Source organism: Protopterus annectens, chromosome 11.part0, assembly GCF_019279795.1.
Source record: "Protopterus annectens isolate FY-2018-M chromosome 11.part0, PAN1.0, whole genome shotgun sequence".
NCBI classification, from domain to species: Eukaryota; Metazoa; Chordata; order Ceratodontiformes; family Protopteridae; genus Protopterus; species Protopterus annectens.
In genome coordinates this window covers 1,340,222,127-1,340,241,579 of record NC_056745.1, presented here as the reverse complement: position 1 = coordinate 1,340,241,579, position 19,453 = coordinate 1,340,222,127, and the positions used below count along the sequence as shown (strand labels likewise).

Below are 19,453 nucleotides of genomic sequence, written 5' to 3'. Positions count from 1 at the left end.
GTGTGCGCACACACACACACACACATATATATATATATATATATATATATATATATATATATATATATATATATATATATATATATATATACATTTTTTTGTTTTAGCTTTGCAAAGTAATGCTACATTACCGTTTGTGCTTGGCTTGGTTGCTGTGATTTTCTGGAGATAAGTAGGATGAGATGAGCTTTGTATTTGTAGTTGAACCGTGGGATTGATTTTGTGTGATTGCATTGGTTAGTGGAAGCTTACTGTTGTATGAGGCTGCAATGGAAAGTGGCTTTGTGTTTTATTTATTATTGGTATGCTTCAGCGCTGTTTTTGGCCTTCACATTTTGTTGTTATATTGACTTGTTGAATATAATTTACAGATAAGGATGATTTTGTGTGCTGGCTTTTTTGTTGTATTTTTTTTTTTTCTTTCTGAGGGGGTGTTCCTCTTATGAGTTTTTCCTGCTAGTGTGTAACACAGAAACAGTGGTTTACTAAGTGTGGCACTGATTTTCTAGAAAGGTTTTTCTTTGTGGATGCTATCTTAAGTATGTACTTTGTAACATAATCCTTCCCAGTCCATCCATTGATGACACACTTCACGTCTGCACTCCTCATTAGCATGGTTGTGCACTACAGGTTATGCTCCACAGCCAGTTGATTCATAAATGTCAGTACTCTGCACATAATGCCATATTGTCAAAGTTTAATTACGTAATGCCATCTGTTGACACTCTTCCTGGATCTGTTGCACCCCCCTCCCCATTTGCAGTCATTCTATACTGTTTAGTCCAGTAACTGGTATGTGGCTAGTTTTCAGGCGAAATGTTTTTTAGCCTGTATTCTTTTCATTTTTTTCCCCTTTTCTTGCATCTTACTAAAGGTTTGTTTTTTCACTAGTGGATAATTTCACTGTTGAAACAGCATTACAAAAGGGAGATGGAATGATTGCTAGAGAGAAGGATTAGTTGGCCGAAGCTAGCTCTTTTTTCATGGTGGGGGACATTGGATTTTGCTACATTTGAATCACTCTCCAGTAGAGACTGGATGATGAGGTGTTTGGAAATGAAAGCATAACTGTGTAGGAATAAGCAGATGCTTAGTTGTCAGTCAGATGTAGAAGTATGATGTGAGAAGCATACAGCGTCATGACATGCTCAGTCTTCTTCAGACTAGGACTGCTGTTTCCCCACCCAAGTTTGAGATTTTGTGTGGTAAAACAAAAATCATACCCCAGTGTGGTGTCCTGTTCCTCTTTTATTCTTGCCTTGTGTGTGTGTGTGTCTGAGAAGAGACCTCATAAGATAGCATCATTAGGACCGTGTTCCCTGTAGAGTGTAGAACTGCTTGTCATTAGGGATATAACAGTATGTTGCTACCCTAGAAGAAAGGAAAGAATGGATTGGTAGAAGAAAGACTGCCATGATGTACAAGTAACAGTCTGAAGCTTTTACTTTGCTGCCACAATACTTTTATGCTCGACTAGAACAGGAGATAAATTTGAGGTTAATGTTTGCTACGACTGATTAAATTACAGAGCCTTACTGAGTTAATAAAGAGTACTGATGGCTGAAGAGGTGTAGATAATTGTCTTATATTTAAAATGTTTTCCTTGGAAAGCAGTTAAAAAATCAACCCTATGTTTTGCAACTGGAGATTATTTTTAAGTAATAGTTTTCAATTCCCTTTAGATGACATTTCATATCCCTAAGAACTGACTTGAAATTGAGTTAAAAAGTTCCCAGATTTACACTAGCCTTTTTTAGCAGCATTCTGTTATTTGTTACTGTTGCAGATTTTAAAGGCAGTTTATGACTGTCCTAGTCTGCCCTTTTTGTTTTAGATGAGCATTGTCTTACCTACCTCCCCTTTCACTGATGCCAGTCCTTGTAAGGATGGAAAGCCTTTCCTATGCATTCTTGTAATCACTAATCTTTTGACCCTTCTTCCTGTTTAGGATTTTTTTAATTATTCAGCATCCTTTTTGTGAAGTAGTATGTCCTTATATCTGTTGTTAGCTGTCCTTGTACCTTGAAATTGTGTCCTCCTTTACTTGTACATTTTCCCTCTTTTGTAATGGCATAGATGAATGGACTTTATGCCTTCCTTTTTAAAAGTTTCTGTCATGGTTGTCTTCAGACTGTACACTGTAAGGTTTTCTTTGAGTTTTTTGTGTTCATGGTTTATGGCATAGAACATGTCTTTTTTGTTGTCTTTCTCTGACTTTTTTCTGTTGCTGTGAGGGATTTAGCACCCTGGTAGATATTCACATCGCACAGAAGCAAACCCCTCAACTGTTTCTTTTTTAGAGGAACTTTCGTATTTTCAAGCCTGATTTACCCCTGTGCATGGTGTACCTATTTTTGGATATGTTCCTATTTTCAGGCTTGATTAACCTCTTCACATAATTTTTCAGAATTCCCTTTTGAAGCTGTCTCGTATGCAGATAAACCACGCTACATGACCAGCATACTAGTGGCATCAGTAATTTAAAGAAAGATGCACACATCTTAATCTCCCTGTTTCAAAAGTAAAAAGTATACAACTTTTGAGTAGTATAATTTTGCAGTGCACTTCAATAAATTGTAAAGATTTTGCACTTTCTCTTTGGTAATGTGCTCATATTTTTCTATAATTTTTGTCACTCTTTGTTCTTTAAACATGTTTCTAAGTAGAATCCCACATTGCTACTGGAAGCGGAAGGAATTGTGTGCTGTTTGGTATTTAAATTTTATGCTAATTATTTGTCCAGATTTTTGGCTGGATGCAAAGATGTAGCAAAGAATACTCTGTGTACTCAATTTTTTTTTCTGCGAATCTTTGAAATGTTCTTATCCAGAGGATACTAACAACAGCATAAACTAATGCATACAGTACAGAGCTTTGCAAAACATGGCTTTTTTGATAAGAATGCACCTCTAAAATAGCTGTTGAAGGTTGTAAGTGTCAACAGTTACAATGTGTTCCATTTTTATGTCAAGGGCATTTTGAGGATTGAGTAATTTTTTTTAATAATTGGTGTTGGCAACAATGCCAGGTTTGAGTCCAGAATAAAAAGTTCGTTCTACACTTGTGGCTGGACTTGTGGCTGGATAATACCTACTTTTCAAGGGACTTTCTATGTACTTTCAGTGTCTGCAGGTTGAGAGGGTATGTACAATAGAATCCACAATGATGAAAACAAAAACAGTGAAAACCACAGTATAAAAACCTTTAAAATGAAATGTTTTTGTAAGGGGCTGTGCTGTCCTTCCTTACCTTAAAAAAATATGAACACTACAGTCCTGCAACTACATAGTACAGGCAGGCACCTGAAAAAGTTCCCTCTCTCTGCATTTGCAGCACTTTGCTGATTGCTGGAAAAAAACAAAAAGTCAAATTAAACCTTTGTAGCATAAAAAAGTGAAAAAAATGTAAAAATACATAACACCAGCGCACTGACATGTAATTGACAGAAATAATGAAAACATCACTGAATGGTATCATGGCTTTCCCATTTTGTTAATTGGGTATTTCTTTGAATTGCCATTAATAAGACAACGTGGCCCTCTTTGGAGGGAAGGTGTCTACAAATGGTGACAACTTCTTGTTTTATACTGGTGGTGTTTGCTCCTGTTCATTCTATTGTTCCAGCCATGTTTCTTGTTGTTTTTTCACACCTGTAGGTGTAATTTTGTCCCATTTGTCTTTCCAGTAGTGATTCTTATGTGTGCACGTGGGACCTTGAGAGGTAGTCCTCAACAGGTTTTTGCCAAACAGTGATTTGTGGCTCTTTATTGTTAGTACTGGCACTTTTGGGAATACAGAATTTGCCAGCCTGTTATTTGCATCAATCTCTAGGTGACTGAATGGACCTTGAAGAAGCCAAAGCAGGTCTTAGGTAGAACTTTTCAAGTCATTTTAAGAAAAAAAAAAAAAAAAAAAAAAAAACAACTTTTGCTAGCATTTGCTGAGCAGTGGATGAGAAATAATTAAAATAATTCATGCAAAGTTTGTGCTTCTTTATTGACACATTTTAGAGTGGAGTAGCTTTATTTTGTGGAACAGTGCTGTGTATATGCTTTTTAATACTTAAATATTGACTTATCTTAAGATGTTTTAACCTTTTTGCTGTCCTTTGTTTTGTTTTTTTTTTTTTTTTGAGGTGCAGTACTGAAATTTCTTTATCAGCTTTGTTCTTGAAGCTGGCATTTCTTTTCATACTTTCAGAAAGATGCAAAAAAGAACTCTTGATGTTTGTATTGACAATCGCTGTTGGGGTATCATCTATACTGAAAATACAAACAGGAGGTCCTCCACCAAGGTAAACTGCTCACACAAAGCACAAATCCAAGGGGAAAAAAACAGTTACCAAATAATATGGAAATAATGTATTCTTCAGATAAATATGATGGCAGGTAAAAAAACAAAATAAAATACAAACACTGTATTGTAAGAGCTTTCGGGTGACTACCCTTCAGACAGATGAAGATACAAACAAAAAGCATTTTAAACTATAATTAACCAGTCAGTGTTCAGTATTGAACCCACCTTTTCTTTAAGGCAGGCTTAATAGGAATAACTTCATTGAGACCAGGCTATGTGCTGTCAATTCTGTTGTCCATTTAGCCTCTTCACATTCTGTTCTATTAACAGTGTCGCCCCCTCTGTTTCCTTGAGGTATGAGGCTAATAACCTGAAATTTAAATGCATGTCCTGAAGCAGCTAGAATGTGTCTGTAATGTGCATTATGTTCATTTTTGAGCCTAATAGTTGATAAATTATTCAAAATCATAGCTTTTAACATGCAGTTGGCTTTGCCTACATAATAACTACTGCAGAACTGACATGTGGCTAGGTATATCACGTTTATGGATCTACAATTTGCGTTCATTACAAAATTATAAATTCTACCTGTGTGGGGATGGGTGAATGTAGTTGTAGAGCTGATATAACTACATGCCTTGCAAGAACCACATCGCCTTGTCCCTTTTCTCATAGTCATCTGTCTAGAAGCTCTAGCATCCCCTCTGTTAAACAAATCCTTAAGGTTCTTGTTCTGCCTGAACCCAAATGACGGTGTAGCCCCTGCAATAGTAGACAACTTCTCATCTGAAGTAAGCATTTTCCAATTATTTCTAATAATATCACAGACGCCATGTATATTGCTACTATAGGTGAGCATGAACCTGGGGCATCTATTTGAATAATTGCCAACGGTGGCAACACTCCTATCAGCTCCACCTGAACTTAAACCATGGTTGCATTTTACTTTGCCTATGAACCTTCTGTCTGGCTAGAGTCTGCCCCACTTGCAGTTCATTATAACCCCTATCCACAAAATGATCTTGTAACTCATGTATTTTTATCTCAAAATCTTGCTCTTCAGTACATAACCTGGAAATCCTATCCAATTGACCCTTAATAATATTGTTGAAGGTGAACTGAGGATGCATGCTGTCTCGTGCCAGCAAGCTATTTTTCCAACATTGCTTTCTGAAAAGTGACATATTAAAGCCCCTTGCATCTTGTATCAATCTAATGTCTAGAAAATCTATCTCTGTAGTTGAATGCTTCATAGAGAATTTCAAGAACGTGGTAGATGTACCCATATAGTTGAAGTCAATCAGCTCTGCCTCATCCCCCCCCCCCCAACAAAAAAAATGTCATACACGAATCGCATGTAAAGATGTATCTTATCCTTCCACATATTATGTTCCCCTAGTTACATATTGCTTTTCCCAGAATACTAGGACTAAAGTGGCATAGGTGTTCGCACAGGGGGTGCCCATGGCTACCCCCTGTGTCTGTCTTTAACAACACCCTTCACATAAAAAAAAAAATTATATTCCAGGGCCATCCTCAACATCTTTGTCATTAATTTAAGCTTATCCTCCCCTGTAATGCTTGACTCCTTGAGAAACTGTGCTATGGCATCTATGCCATAGTTGTTGATCACAGTAAAAAGACTCTGTATATCAAGTGTTACCATTATATACTGCCTGGCCTCCTTCGCTTCTACAGTCTCCTTTAATGTAGTTAAAAAATTTCCTGAATCTCTCAGTATCTCTGTAAACTCTGTTGTACATGGTCTCAACAAACATTCTAACCATATGGACATGTTTTCAGTGATCCATCCCCTTCCTGAGACAATGGGTCTTGGGGGGGGGGTTAATAGGGTCTTTGTGCATCTTCGGGAGAGCTTTAAAAACCGGTGTCACCGGATGTTCAATCCATAGAAAATCAAATGGCTCTCTATCCATCATTCCTTCTGCTAACAATCTCTTCAGGACAGTTGGAAAAATAGCTTGCTGGCATGAGACAGCATGCATCCTCCGTTCACCTTCAACAATATCAAGAGTCAATTGGATAAGATTTCCAGATTATGTACTGAAGAGCAAGATTTTGAGATAAAAATATATGAGTTACAAGATCATTTTGTGGATAGGGGTTATAATGAACTGCAAGTGGGGCAGACTCTAGCCAGACAGAAGGTTCATAGGCAAAGTAAAATGCGACCATGGTTTAGTTCAGGTGGAGCTGATAGTTGTTTTTCCACCATTGGTAATTCATCAAATAGATGCAGGTTCATGCTCACATATAGTAGCAGTATACATGGCGTCTGTAATATTATTAGAAATAATTGGAAAATACTTCAGATGAGAAGTTGTCTACTATTGCAGGGGCTACACCATCATTTGAGTTCAGGCGGAACAAGAACCTTAAGGATTTGTTTAATAGAGAGGGTGGTAGAGCTTCTAGACAGATGACTATGAGAAAAGGGACAAGGCCATGTGGTTCTTGCAAGGCATGTAGTTATATCAGCTCTACGACTACATTCACCCATCTCCACACAGGTAGAATTTATAATTTTGTTCTTCTTTTTTCTGCTTTTCCCGGTTGGGGTCGCCACAGCGGAACTCCAGTCCGCTAATGATTGGCAGTAGATTTTTATGGTGCTGAGGTGCCAGCTCGACGCCCAACCTTCAACGAAGGCACACCCATTCTGCGCATGTCTTTCGAGTGCCACTCGACCGCAGGGAGGACATGCAGACTCCACACAGAAGGTGCTCAAGCCGAGAATCGAACGGGAGAATCTCTTGTTGTGAGGCAACAATGCTACCGCTGCACCACCGCGGATAATGAACGCAAATTGTAGATCCATGAACGTGCTATACCTAGCCACATGTCAGCTCTGCAGTAGTTATTACGTAGGCAAAACCAACTGCATGTTAAAAACTAGGATTTTGAATCATTTATCAGCTATTAGGCTCAAAAATGAACATAATGCACTTTACAAGACACATTCTAGCTGCTTCAGGACATGCATTTAAATTTCGGGTTATTAGCCTCATACCTCAAGGAAACAGAGAGGGCGACACTGTTAACAGAACAGAATGTGAAGAGGCTAAATGGATTATAGAATTGACAGCACATAGACAGCCTGGTCTCAATGAAGTTATTCCTATTAAGCCAGCCTTAAAGAAAAGGCGGGTTCAATACTGAACACTGATTGGTTAATTATAGTTTAAAATGCATTTTGTTTGTATCTTCATCTGTCTGAAGAAGGGTAGTCACCCGAAATTGCTTATAATACAGTGTTTGGATTTTATTTTGTTTTTTACCTGCCATCGTATTTATCTGAAGAATAAATTATTTCCATATTATTTGGTAACTGCTTTTTTTTTTCCCCTTGGGGTATCCTATATTGTGGGAATTAAGCCACAGTTGGACATGTGACCAGCAAACCTGACTTCCATAGGTCTCAGACGTTCTTTCTGCAGGGTCAGTATCTCTCCCACTGTTGTCAGTACAAGATGAGCAATGTTTAGGAGAACAGCACTCCCGCTAACTTCATTTCTTTTTTCCAACATGAATATCCAGAATTCAGTCCATAGGTATCAACCATATGACCCCAGAGCTGTGGTATGTGCCCAGTATAGCTTTACTTTTTAGTCTTTGTAGAGTGTTTTACATTGTTATGATTGTTTCTTAAATATTTTTTTAAATTTTAACTTGCATATCATTTCAGTGCAAATAAGATCCTCAGGAAAGGTCACCATTGTCTATTTGTGGCGAGCATATGCCACTTTCATTGCCACTTTTGCCTTGCTAGATTTCATAAAGTCACTAAGTGTAAGCATTGTGCTTCATTTAATAACACTGAAAAAAACTTTTATAACAGAGAGGGCATAATTTCAACACTTTCCAAACCATAAAATGCTACTAGTATAAGGCAAGGGGCAGCAAAAATTGTCTAAAAGTGTGTGCAGAGCACCTAAGCATTTAAAGGAAATTGCAAGAAGTTAAGCAGCTGAGTTTCCTGAGGCAGAAAACCTGGAGACAGTTCTAACATGTCAGTTCTGTGAAGGCCCAAGAGTTTTGGATTTTGACATATCTCTTACTGTGGTGTCCCCAGCTGCCAGTACCCTGCTAAGGTCAGCAGTGGGATGCAGGTATCACAGCCATACCAGGCCTTCACAGAATTAACTGCTGCATCATAACTGGATACCGGTTCTTGGGCATCTGCAGTTTGCCATATCACCCTTCCCAAAACTTCTCGGTCTCCCTGGATATTCCAGAAATGATTTGAGCCGTTGAGCTCTACAGGGGAAACTGTTTTCCTTTTTAAAGAAAGCACAAAAATTGCTTGAACAACCTAGTTTGCATTTAGTCGAGCTTATGCTTGGGGTGTATGTTGTGCTAATGCCTGTCTTGAACCCTTCTTTCTCCAACTTTGTGTTATGCCAAAGAGTATGACTAACAATTACCAAGGCTTTTATAAGCCTAGCCATGCAACCCAATCCAGTTGTGTCCCCTTGTAGTATGTGCATTTTAATTGGAGGGGGAGATGTTTGTTAGGAGATTGCTAACAAGTTGTGTGGGGGGTGGAGGTACATCAGTTAGGGAATGTTTACTGTATGCCTCTGTCTGTAAGAGACATAGGGGCAGTGCAGGGATGAATTTATGATTTTCCATCCAGTGATCAAGGTTATGTTTGAATAGGGTTTATTTATTTGCATTTGTTTACTGGGAAGATCCACTGGGCCAAAGGTACCCATTTTCAGTGGAGGCTTAAGCTCCACAATGAATAATACATATATAGAATAGAAAGCATTAAGAACAATGATTTAAAAACAGTGCATACATTTGAATATTAAACAGCAACAGAATAGAATACTACAACAAGTTTAACAGTATTTTGTTTTAGCACAGTCAAATGCTACCTTTTTACTGAAAGGAATGGAATAGCAGGAGAGAGATGAGTTCAGGTTATAGGTTGTGAGGAGCTAGCACAAGAGCAAAGCCATTTGGAGGAGAGATGAAGTCTCAAAGATTTTTTGAAGACTGGGGCATTACTAGTGGATCTGAGCTGGGGAGGGAGACCGTTCCATAGTCTTGCCGTAGAAATGGAGTGGACCATTTGACCAGTGGAATGGTTAGGTTTTTCTGTTTGTAAAAGCATTTGATTTTCAGAGTGGAGTGGTCTGTTAAGGTGGTATAAGGTAAATAGAGAAGCAAGGGAAGGCCAGGTAGATGGTTTGAATATTAGTTTGTGAGCACTTGTTAGTTGTATGTATATAAGATGATGAGGAAATTCCAGCCAGTTTAGTAGTCGCAGAAAGGTGCAGTGGTGAGAAAAATATCTATTTGTAATGAACTTGGCAATTTTATTATAGCATGAGTCTAGTTTGGATTTAAGACTGGTCTGTATGTTGTTGAAGAGAGGAGCACCATAGAAAATTGATGTGAGCAAGAAGGAAGAGGCAATGGATAGTTTTGAGGAATAATTTAGGAAAGTTTTGTGGCGGTAAAGCATACCTAGTTTTAGTGTTTGTTTTTTTACTGTTGCTATGTATGTGCAGGTCGAAGGTTAGGTGTTCATCTGTAGTGACCCCTAGGAGTTTAGTATGTGTGACTACCTTGATGGTAATGTTATTCTGGGAGAGAACAGTAAAAGAGTCTTTGTTAATTGTAGCGTACTTCCTAGGGGTAAAGAGCATTAATTTGGTTAGGGCTTAAGGTAAGGTGGTTGTTGTCCATCCATATTTCGGTGGAGCTATGAGCTGACTGGGTAAGTTTCAGGAGTTCGGGTGAAGAATTAGCAGTGCAGATAATAGCAGAGTCATCTGCATATTGGTTGACACTACCTTTGGTTAGAGTACAGTGAAAGTCATTGATAAAAATGCTGAAGAGCAGAGGCCCTAAGATGGATCCTTGGGGTACTCCAGTGGTGGTGTTGGGGAAAGGAGAGAGAGTGTAGCCCATTTAGTGGCTTGTTGCCTATCTGTGAGGTAGTTAGTGAACCAGTGTAGGGTGGAAGGAGAGATTCCTAAGTTGGACAGTTTTATAAGAAGAAGAGAATGGGAGATAGTGTCAAAGGCTTTGGAAAGGTCAAGAAGTAATGAGGAGACACGTTTCCTGGTGTCTCTAGCCTGGCCAACAGAGTCACAGAAAGATGTGAGAGCTGTAGTGGTACTATGCCCAGGTCTAAAACCATGCTGGGTTGGTGATAGTAGGTTATTGCTGAGTAAAAAGTTTTGGAGTTGGTTGTGGATACATTTTTCCAGGATTTTTGAGATGGGAGAAAGAATGGCGATGGGTCTAAAGTTGGTGATGCCTGTGTTGTTACTACCTTTGTGCAGAGGGAGGATGAATGCCTTTTTCCAAATGAAGGGAGCATAAGACTCTAATGGACCTATTAAGAAGTAAGGTGACAGGATAGTCATTGGAGTTTGCAACTATTTGAAGGAATTCTGGGGACAGGTTGTCAGGGGCCATAGTACAAGGTTTTAGTTTGAGAAGTAGTTTCTTTACTTTGGCAGTAGGGATTGGTGCTAGAGAGAAGTTATACAAGTGGGGAAAGGAGGTATTAGTAGATGGGCGTTCTGATGGATTAGGCTGGTTATGAGAGAAATTGGTGATAAGATTAGCTATGATGTCTATGAAATGTGTTGAACAGCGTGGCTATTTCGACTGGATTTTTTCTGGATTTGGGCAGGGGTTATTGTTTGACCCAGGAGAAAGTAGGTTGTTAATTGAGCTCCAGAATTGTTTCGGGTTGTTTTTGTTTTGGTTTTGTAGATTATGGTAGTAGTCTTTTTGTCCTTAGAAACTAGGTGCTTTACTTAGTTGCGAAGGTTTCTATAGGTTATAAGATCGGAGGGATTTTTGTGCTTATGCCAGAGCTTCCAGGCTTTGTCTATAGAAGCCATGCTTTGTTTGCTTGCTATTGTCAGCCATGGGGTGTGCCTAGCTTTTATGCATTTTAGCCAGGGGGGGGGGGGGAGCGAGGTTGTTTAAGATGTTAAGTACAGTAGAGTTGAAAAATTCAGCTGCGTCATCCAGGGGAAGTAGTTTTAAGGGATTCCAGTTAATACTTTTTAAAGAGTTGTTAAAGGTAGTGGGGCAAAAATGTGATAGGTCTCTGGTGTTTCTGAATTGATGTCTGTTTAAGGGGGATGTGGTTTTACGAATTATATAGGCAGGTGAATGGTCACTGTTACTGTTTGGGAGGGTTTCTGTGCTGGATATTTTATTGCGGTCAGAGACCATGATCCAATTTAGGATTGTCCCACTGTTGTTTGTGTTAGGTCTGGTAATATCAGTGATTAGCTTGCTGTAGTTATATAGGTTGATGTTTGTTGGGGAGTGTTGCTGGGAGACATCTAACCAATTAATATTAATATCTCCAAGAATTATTGTTTCTGTAGTTATGTTGTTAGATGTCCAAGCTAAGATTTCCTCTAGTATGGGAATATTGTTGCCGGGGGAAATGTAGAGGACAGTGATGCAGAGGTTTTTGTTGTTGAGTTTTAGGAAGGTTATTAAGATTTCTGCAGTGGGGAAGCTGGGTATGGTTGAGTTGTATGGGACTATGTTGAAGGAATTGCGGAAGATCAGTGCAACCCCTCCACCTTTTTTGTGTTACCTGTCTGAGCGGAGGCATGTAAATCCAGGAGGAAGGAATTCTGAGCTTTTAATGTATGGATGTTATGTGATCCTATCTCGCCTACATTCTGTACTGATGGGCTCGGAGCCGATCCCTCGGCTCCGACTCGGCACGCTTATGCTATAGAGCGAGGCCTCTTATTGGCTGAGCTATCTTTATCCCAGGATGCACCACCACTAATCCCCCAGATCTCGTTTGCCGCTTACAAAGCTTAGACATGGTCTCAACTTGGCTGGGCTAAGTACTATTTATTTAGGCTTTTTCCTGTCAGAAATTTGCTTGATTTAAACCCAAAAGCTGTTTTAACAGCTATTGTTGTTATATTGTTGTTGTCTGGCGTGCATTGGTAGTTTTGGTAGAGGATTTCGTGTTTTTCCTGTCAGGGAAGGTTTCCCGTTTAACTTAGAGGGGCCTTCCCCTGTTGTTTCTACTACCTTGGTTTTTTGTGTGTGGGTCAAGTACCCGTTTAAGTTAGAGGGTCTTGACCCTCTCTATCTCTCTTCTTCTGTAGAAAATTGTTTCTTTACTGTATTAAAAAAAATATATATATATATTTTATTTTTAAAGTTTGAAATATTAAAGTAGGGATATTTTACTTGCTGTAACCCTTCTTTTTGATTGTAGACAACTGTTTGACTTTTTGGCTATGTCTAAAGAACACAAACACTCCGGGTTTAAGAAATGCACGAGGTGTGGTTTCAAAATGTCCATAACGGACGACCTCTCCTCGTGCGTCTATTGCTTAGGCACCAAGCACCTACAAGAATCGTGTAGCGTGTGTCACGCCTTTTCATCAAGAGTCCTCCAGGAGAGGAAGAACAAATTAATCCTGAAAGGGTTAATCAAGCCATCCTTCGAGGAGGCTTTATCTTCCTCTCCTTCTCCTTCTAAAAAGAAGAAAGCATCGGCTCCGACCAGTCAGTCGGAACCGACTGCAAAAAAATCTAAGCAGACTTCTCCATCGGCTCCACGGACTTCGGAGCCGAGGGCGGAACGGTCTGCCTCGATGCCTCCAGCCTCGACCCCTCTGGTTTCGGAGCCGAGGACTGGAGCATCGAGAGGCGGGTCACCCTCATCGGCTCCACTGATATTGGAGCCGATAAGGGTTACCGGCTCAGGCTCTTCCCCTGGGCGAAGTCCTTATCGGCACCGGGGGAAATTACCTTGAAATCTCCCTCAGAGCCGATAGTGGTGGAGTCCATTCGGAGCTGGTCCCCGAGCCCTTCGGAGCCGATGGAGAAATCGGTTCGGGCCCGATCGGTATCCTCTAGATCATCCAAGATGTCTGATTCTGACATCGACAAGGTGCTCCTTAGACTCTTCCAGTCTCCGGTGTTCCAAAAGCTAGTTTTGGCTCCAGCCCATTCGGCTTCGGAGCCGATGGTCCACTCCCCTACTGTGGTTCCTCCTCCAACAGCTTCGGCACCGTTGGAGCCGGCACTGATGGAACCGGTGGAGGTTTTAGGGTCGGGCCCGACCCTTGCTCCAACTCCGGCTCTTGGGTCGGAGTTCAGTACACGGACTTCTTCCTTCGGCCCTGGGGGGGAGGCTTCGGGATTGATGCTTTCGGTCCCAAGTCTCCCTCTTGGTGCGTCGGCGGCGGGAGTGCCGTCCACTGTTGTGGCCACGGAGGTGGGACCCTCCCAGGATTCTGGTGGTCCCGCCTTCAGGGTTATGAGGAGTGCATTAGCCAAATCTTCCTTGGCTACCTCCACGGTTTCCCCAGCGCCTTCCCTGCATACGGAGACTGGGTCTTTGGCAGTCCCCCTGCCCTTAGACAGCGGAGCCCCCGGGCCTCAGGTTGCCCCCGCTGGGGTTTCTCCCCCTCCTGGAGGTCCTTCTGAAGCCTCTTCGGAAGAACCCCCCAGGAAGAAATCGTGCAAGAGGAAGCACGTTGACTCCCCTGATGAGTCTCTGACATCAGACACTATGATGCAGAGGGGTCCCCTAAGTCGTCCTCGGATGATGTCTCCTTTGCAGACATCCTGGAAGCCCTAAAACAACGAGGCGGCTGGCAGTCCAAACCTCCCTCTGCTGATGAGTCAGTGTTCCTGAAGGCCTTCGGGGCTCAGCCCTCCGCCTCCTGGGTGTCTCCGCCCTTCGATGAGCTCTTGGATTTGATCTGTCGAAGGGCGTGGGAACACCCAGACTCTGTGGAACCGGTGCCTGCTCGTCCGAATAAGTTCCTCTCGGCACCCCCTGAAAAAGAATTTCTAACTAAAGATGTGGCTGTAGATGCTTTGGTGGTGGCATCTGCTACCCAGCAAGACGTAGCAGAGGCTTCGACATCCGTCCATCCTCCTAATAAGGAGTCTAGCAGCATGGATCGGTACGGCAAGCACACCCTCAGTTCAGCGGCCTTTACATTGAGGTCCTTGAACTACCTTACGCACTTTACCAGATTTCAGAGGAATCTGATTAAAGAGTTATCCGATACCCTCTTGGGTAACCTGCCTGAGGAGCTGGCCCAGACGGTTGGCTCTCAGCTGGCTACAATGTCGTCCATCTCGAACTCGTCCATGAGGCTCATTTCTTATGCGGCCGAAGGGGCGAGTAGAGTGGCGGGTACAGGCATTGCTCTACGGAGACAAGCCTGGCTCCGCCTGTGTCATTTCACGGAGGCCTTCAAGTCTTCCTTTGCCGATGCCCCCTTTGATGGGTCCTCCCTGTTTGGACCCAAGGTAAAGGGCACACTAACCCGCTGTGAACAGGAGGGTAAGACTCTGACTGCCGTAGGGGCACGATTTTCCACTCCCTTTCGGCCTTATCCCAAGGCTAAAAGAGGAGGGAAGATGTGGTTCCGTAGATCTCAGAAGCCTTACCCCTCTCAGCAGGAGGATTCCCCTTCCAGAGGCAGAGGAGGGGGAAATTCTTCTGGAAGACGCCGTCCCAGAGGCGGCAGAGGCCCTCGCAATACTGGAGACCGCGAGTCCTTTCGTGGCTCTTCAGCCTTTCATAGTCCCTGAGGGATTGCCCGGCTGTGCTGCTCCGGAGCCAGTCGGGGGTCGTTTCTCAAAGCACCTAAAAGCCTGGAAAGGTATCACTCAGGACCGATGGGTGCTTCGAATTATCGCCGGAGGTTACTCCATCCCATTCTCTCATCCCCCCTTTCAGTCCAAAAAAATCCCGGACCCGCCACCCAGTCAGCGGGATACTGCAGCCTCAGAAGTTTTAAAGCTACTGCAAAAAGGAGTCATCCAACCGGTCCCCGCAGACCAGATCGGATTAGGGACTTACTCAAGATTCTTTTTGGTGCCAAAAAAGACCGGGGACTTGAGGCCCATTTTGGACCTCAGCATCCTAAACCATTCAGTCAGAAAGTCCAAGTTCCGGATGGTCACCCTACAAACCATTCTCCCATTGCTGGAGAAGGGTGTTTGGATGTGCTCCATAGATCTCAAGGACGCTTATTACCATATCATGGTACATCAAGCGTCCAGGAGACATCTGCGCTTCAGCCTAGGAGGCAGTCATTTTCAGTTCTGCGCGCTGCCCTTTGGTCTCACCACAGCCCCCAGGGTGTTCACCAAGTGCTTGGCAGTCGTGACTGCTCACCTGAGAAGTCTAGGATTCCAGGTGTTTCCGTATCTAGACGACTGGCTCCTAACTGCCACCTCCAAGCATCTACTACTGCGGAGCCTACAAGCCACTGTATCACTGGGCAACTCCTTGGAATCACCTTCAATTGGCCAAAGTCTGTGTTGCTGCCATCTCAACGAATAAGATTCATAGGGGTAGAGATAGACTCAAACCAAATGCGGGTCTATCTACCTACAGACAGAATTCAAACCATACAGACTCAAGTTCGAGCCTTACTTCCCAGGTCCAAAGCCCCAGCCAGAATGGTCCTGCAGCTATTGGGATCCATGTCTGCCACGGTTCTTCTAGTCCCCTTGGCAAGGTTGCATATGAGAATCCTCCAGTGGCTTCTTTCAGCTCAGTGGTCCTTTCAGGAACTCCCTCTCAGTCACCTCATATGGATCACGGAATCTTGCAAACGGGACCTTCGCTGGTGGCTAGTGCCCTCCAGTTTGGATGAGGGACGACCCTTTGTTCTTCCTCCTCCTGCGGCCACTTTGACCACGGACGCCTCCCAGATGGGGTGGGGGGGGCATTCCCTGGGCAGGTCAGTCCAAGGCAAATGGCACCCGGAAGAGACTCTTCTTCATATCAACATCCTAGAAATGAGGGCAGTACTCCTGTCCCTTCAAGCCCTTCACGATTATCTCCCTCAGGGCGTAATTGCTGTTCACTCAGACATGTCAGTTGTCTGGTACCTGAACAAACAGGGAGGGACCAGATCCTATCCTCTTTGCAGAGAAGCCATGAGAGTTTGGGAATGGGCAGTCTCGACCAAACGCTTCCTAGTGGCTACTCACATACCGGGCAAGTCCAATGTGATAGCCGACAGATTGAGCAGAACCATCCTCTCTCCTCACGAATGGTCTCTGAATATGACAGTTGCAAGTCAGATTTTCAGCGAATGGGGAGTTCCGTGTTGCGACCTCTTCGACTCCCCTGAATGCGAAGTGCAAAGAATTCTTCTCCCTAACCCGGGCTGCTGGGAAGAGCCCCATGGACGCATTAGTCCATCCTTGGCCCACCGGCTTGCTTTATGCCTTCCCTCCAGTTCCTCTCCTTCCCAGGGTGATTCAAAAGGCATCTCTCTTGGGGAGCAAAATGATCTTAATTGCTCCTTACTGGCCTCGTCAAGTGTGGTTCCCCTATCTTCGGAAACATGCTCTGGAAGGTCCATGGTTCCTGGATCAGGTCCCAGACCTACTGGTTCATCAGTCGGGACTATTCCACTAGTCCCTACACACCTTAAAATTGACGGCTTGGCTCCTCCTCTTCCGACGATAGTCAGGAGTCATACATTGGATCCAGATGTTGTGCACATATTATCTTCGGCCCATAAGTCTGCTACAAAGAAACTGTATTCTAGCAAATGGAAAAGATTTGCTATTTGGGCTCAACTCCGGGGTCTGGACCCCATTTCTGTTCCCGTGGCAGAAGTACTAAAATTTTTGACTTCTCTTTTCAATCAGGGCTCTTCAGTTTCTACCATCAAGGTAAAATTGGCAGCAATTTCTAATTTTCACGAATCCATAGACCCACCCTTAATGAGCAACAGATTGTGTAAGACCTTCTTGAAAGGGGCTGCTCTATTAAGACCTCCGATTTCTCATCCTGCACCTCCATGGGATCTCAATATAGTGTTACACGCCTTGACTTCGTTCCCCTTTGAACCGGCAGCTACATGTGATCTAAAGTTTCTATCATGGAAAACAGCATTTCTGGTGGCCATTACTTCTGCCAGAAGAGTTTCAGAGATTCAGGCTTTGTCAGTAAAACCCCCGTACTTGGTTTTTCACAAAGACAGAGTATCCCTCAGGCCTGTTCTAGTTTCTGCTTACAACAATCGTTAGAGCTTCCAGTTTTTTTTCCCAAAATACTCTAACAAAGCGGAATTCATATTCCACACACTAGATGTCCACAGACAATTACGTTTTTATTTAGACAGGACCAAACAAACAAGGAAAACAGATCAGTTGTTTGTATCCTTTGCAGACAATAAATTGGGCAAAGCTGTCACAAAGGTCACTATTGCCAAATGGATCAGGGACTGTATTACTCAAGCTTATTTTTATTCTAACAAAGAGCTTACCACCTCTGTCAAAGCTCATTCTACAAGGGCTATGGCTACTTCGATAGCATTTCATTCTAAGCTTGCCATTAGTGACATTTGTGCTGCGGCTACATGGTCTTCCCCGCACACTTTTATTTCCCACTACAAATTGGATGTGGCATCTAGAGGACGAGCTTCATTTGGTTCCACAGTGCTCAGGAGTGTTTTCCAATGAGCCACCCGGGATTTAGGTGCTAGGGACGCTGTCCCATCAGTACAGAATGTAGGCGAGATAGGATCACATAACATCTTTTAGTTATGTACTCACCATGTTTGGGATCCATCTCGCCTACATTCCTAATAACCCACCCTCCTTCCCCCTTCCTTGGAGATCAGAGGATATCAGAAGGTCCGAATCCTGTTGTTTCATCTTGAAACATCTAACAATGTTATATAAACAAGTTGTGCATGTGGGCATGAATGCGGACAAACAAGATCTGGGGGATTAGTGGTGGTGCATCCTGGGATAAAGATAGCTCAGCCAATAAGAGGCCTCGCTCTATAGCATAAGCGTGCCGAGTCGGAGCCGAGGGATCGGCTCCGAGCCCATCAGTACAGAATGTAGGCGAGATGGATCCCAAACATCTAAAGTTATGGTGAGTACATAACTAAAAGTTTTAGCTATGTTTCTGTAGCTGCGATGAGGTCAAGCGTATGTGTTATCCAGGCATGGAAGTTGGGGATTTTGTTTCAAATACTTTGTAGATTAGTTGTAGTTAGGTTTAGAGATTTATATGGGCTAGGTAGCTTGTGAGATGAGGAGAGAGGACCTGGGTTGGGATGAATATCTCCACTTAATGATAGAGTATTTAAGTAGGATTGAAATGGGTTCTTTTTTCTTGTTTGTTTAGGTGGAGGTAAGTGGTTTGTTTTATGTTAGTTCCATCATTTAGGGACAGGATTTTTACTTTAAAACTGAGAATATCCTGTGTAGCATATAGGTTACTAGAAATGTTAGAGAAGGTGGTGAGAGATATGGTGTCAGTGGAGGTTGTGGCTGTGGGTTTGTGGTAGATATTGTTAATTTGTAATGGAGTAAGCTGTAGTAGGAGGATTAGTGGTAATAAGAGACTGAGTAGTGTTAATTTAATTATAAGTGGCATACTTATTAATGAAAGTCTAGTGATTGGCTGATGGTGAATGAGGGGTGGAGTTAAGGTGAGAATAAGTGTAATTGCCTTGGGGGTGGATTAAGGATGGACTCTGCTTCACATGGATAAGGAGCCTATTCCAGAGCATGGGGATCCTTTGGAAGCATTTCTGTCTTGCCACCATGTTCTGTTTATGTCGGAAGATACCTGGATTTAGTGTTTCTGATGCTGCTTGTTTTGCAGATGTGCAAAAGCACCATTAGGGCTGGATCTAAGGATGCCCTATATGCCAAACATATATTGCCTCTCAACAAACTGTAAGAGACAATGTGTACAGACAGGGCTCTGAGGTGATCTTTATAGGACAATGTGTGTTGGTGAGGAACCTCAGTGGGCATTCATGTTGCTGCATATGCCTCGTTAGCTACATGATGAAGAGGGCATTGTACTCTATGGGTTGGATAAGGGCTGAGTAGAGTGGTACTATAACTTCCTTGGACATGTATACCATATCCTTTTTTACAAGCTGGGCGACGTAGAATGATTTTTGTACTACCTTGACTGTCTGTGTGTGTGTTTTTAAATGTATACAAGAAACATCTTTATTAAACTATCATGTGTGACAGACAATCTTGCATTTATATAAGTGAAAATAAATCATAGTGGCGCAATGTATCTCAGTTGCAAACATTATACCTTACAAACTGTGCTAACACAATTGTAGCTGCAAACATTATACATTACTTTTAA

The 19,453-nt window shown here is 42.5% G+C and overlaps 1 protein-coding gene across 1 annotated transcript in view; it reads left to right on the top strand.

Annotated features, from left to right (window-relative positions):
• Positions 1-19,453, top strand: part of SBF1 (SET binding factor 1) — a gene marked incomplete in the record, with an annotated part of 3,250,730 nt that overhangs the window by 560,298 nt on the left and 2,670,979 nt on the right.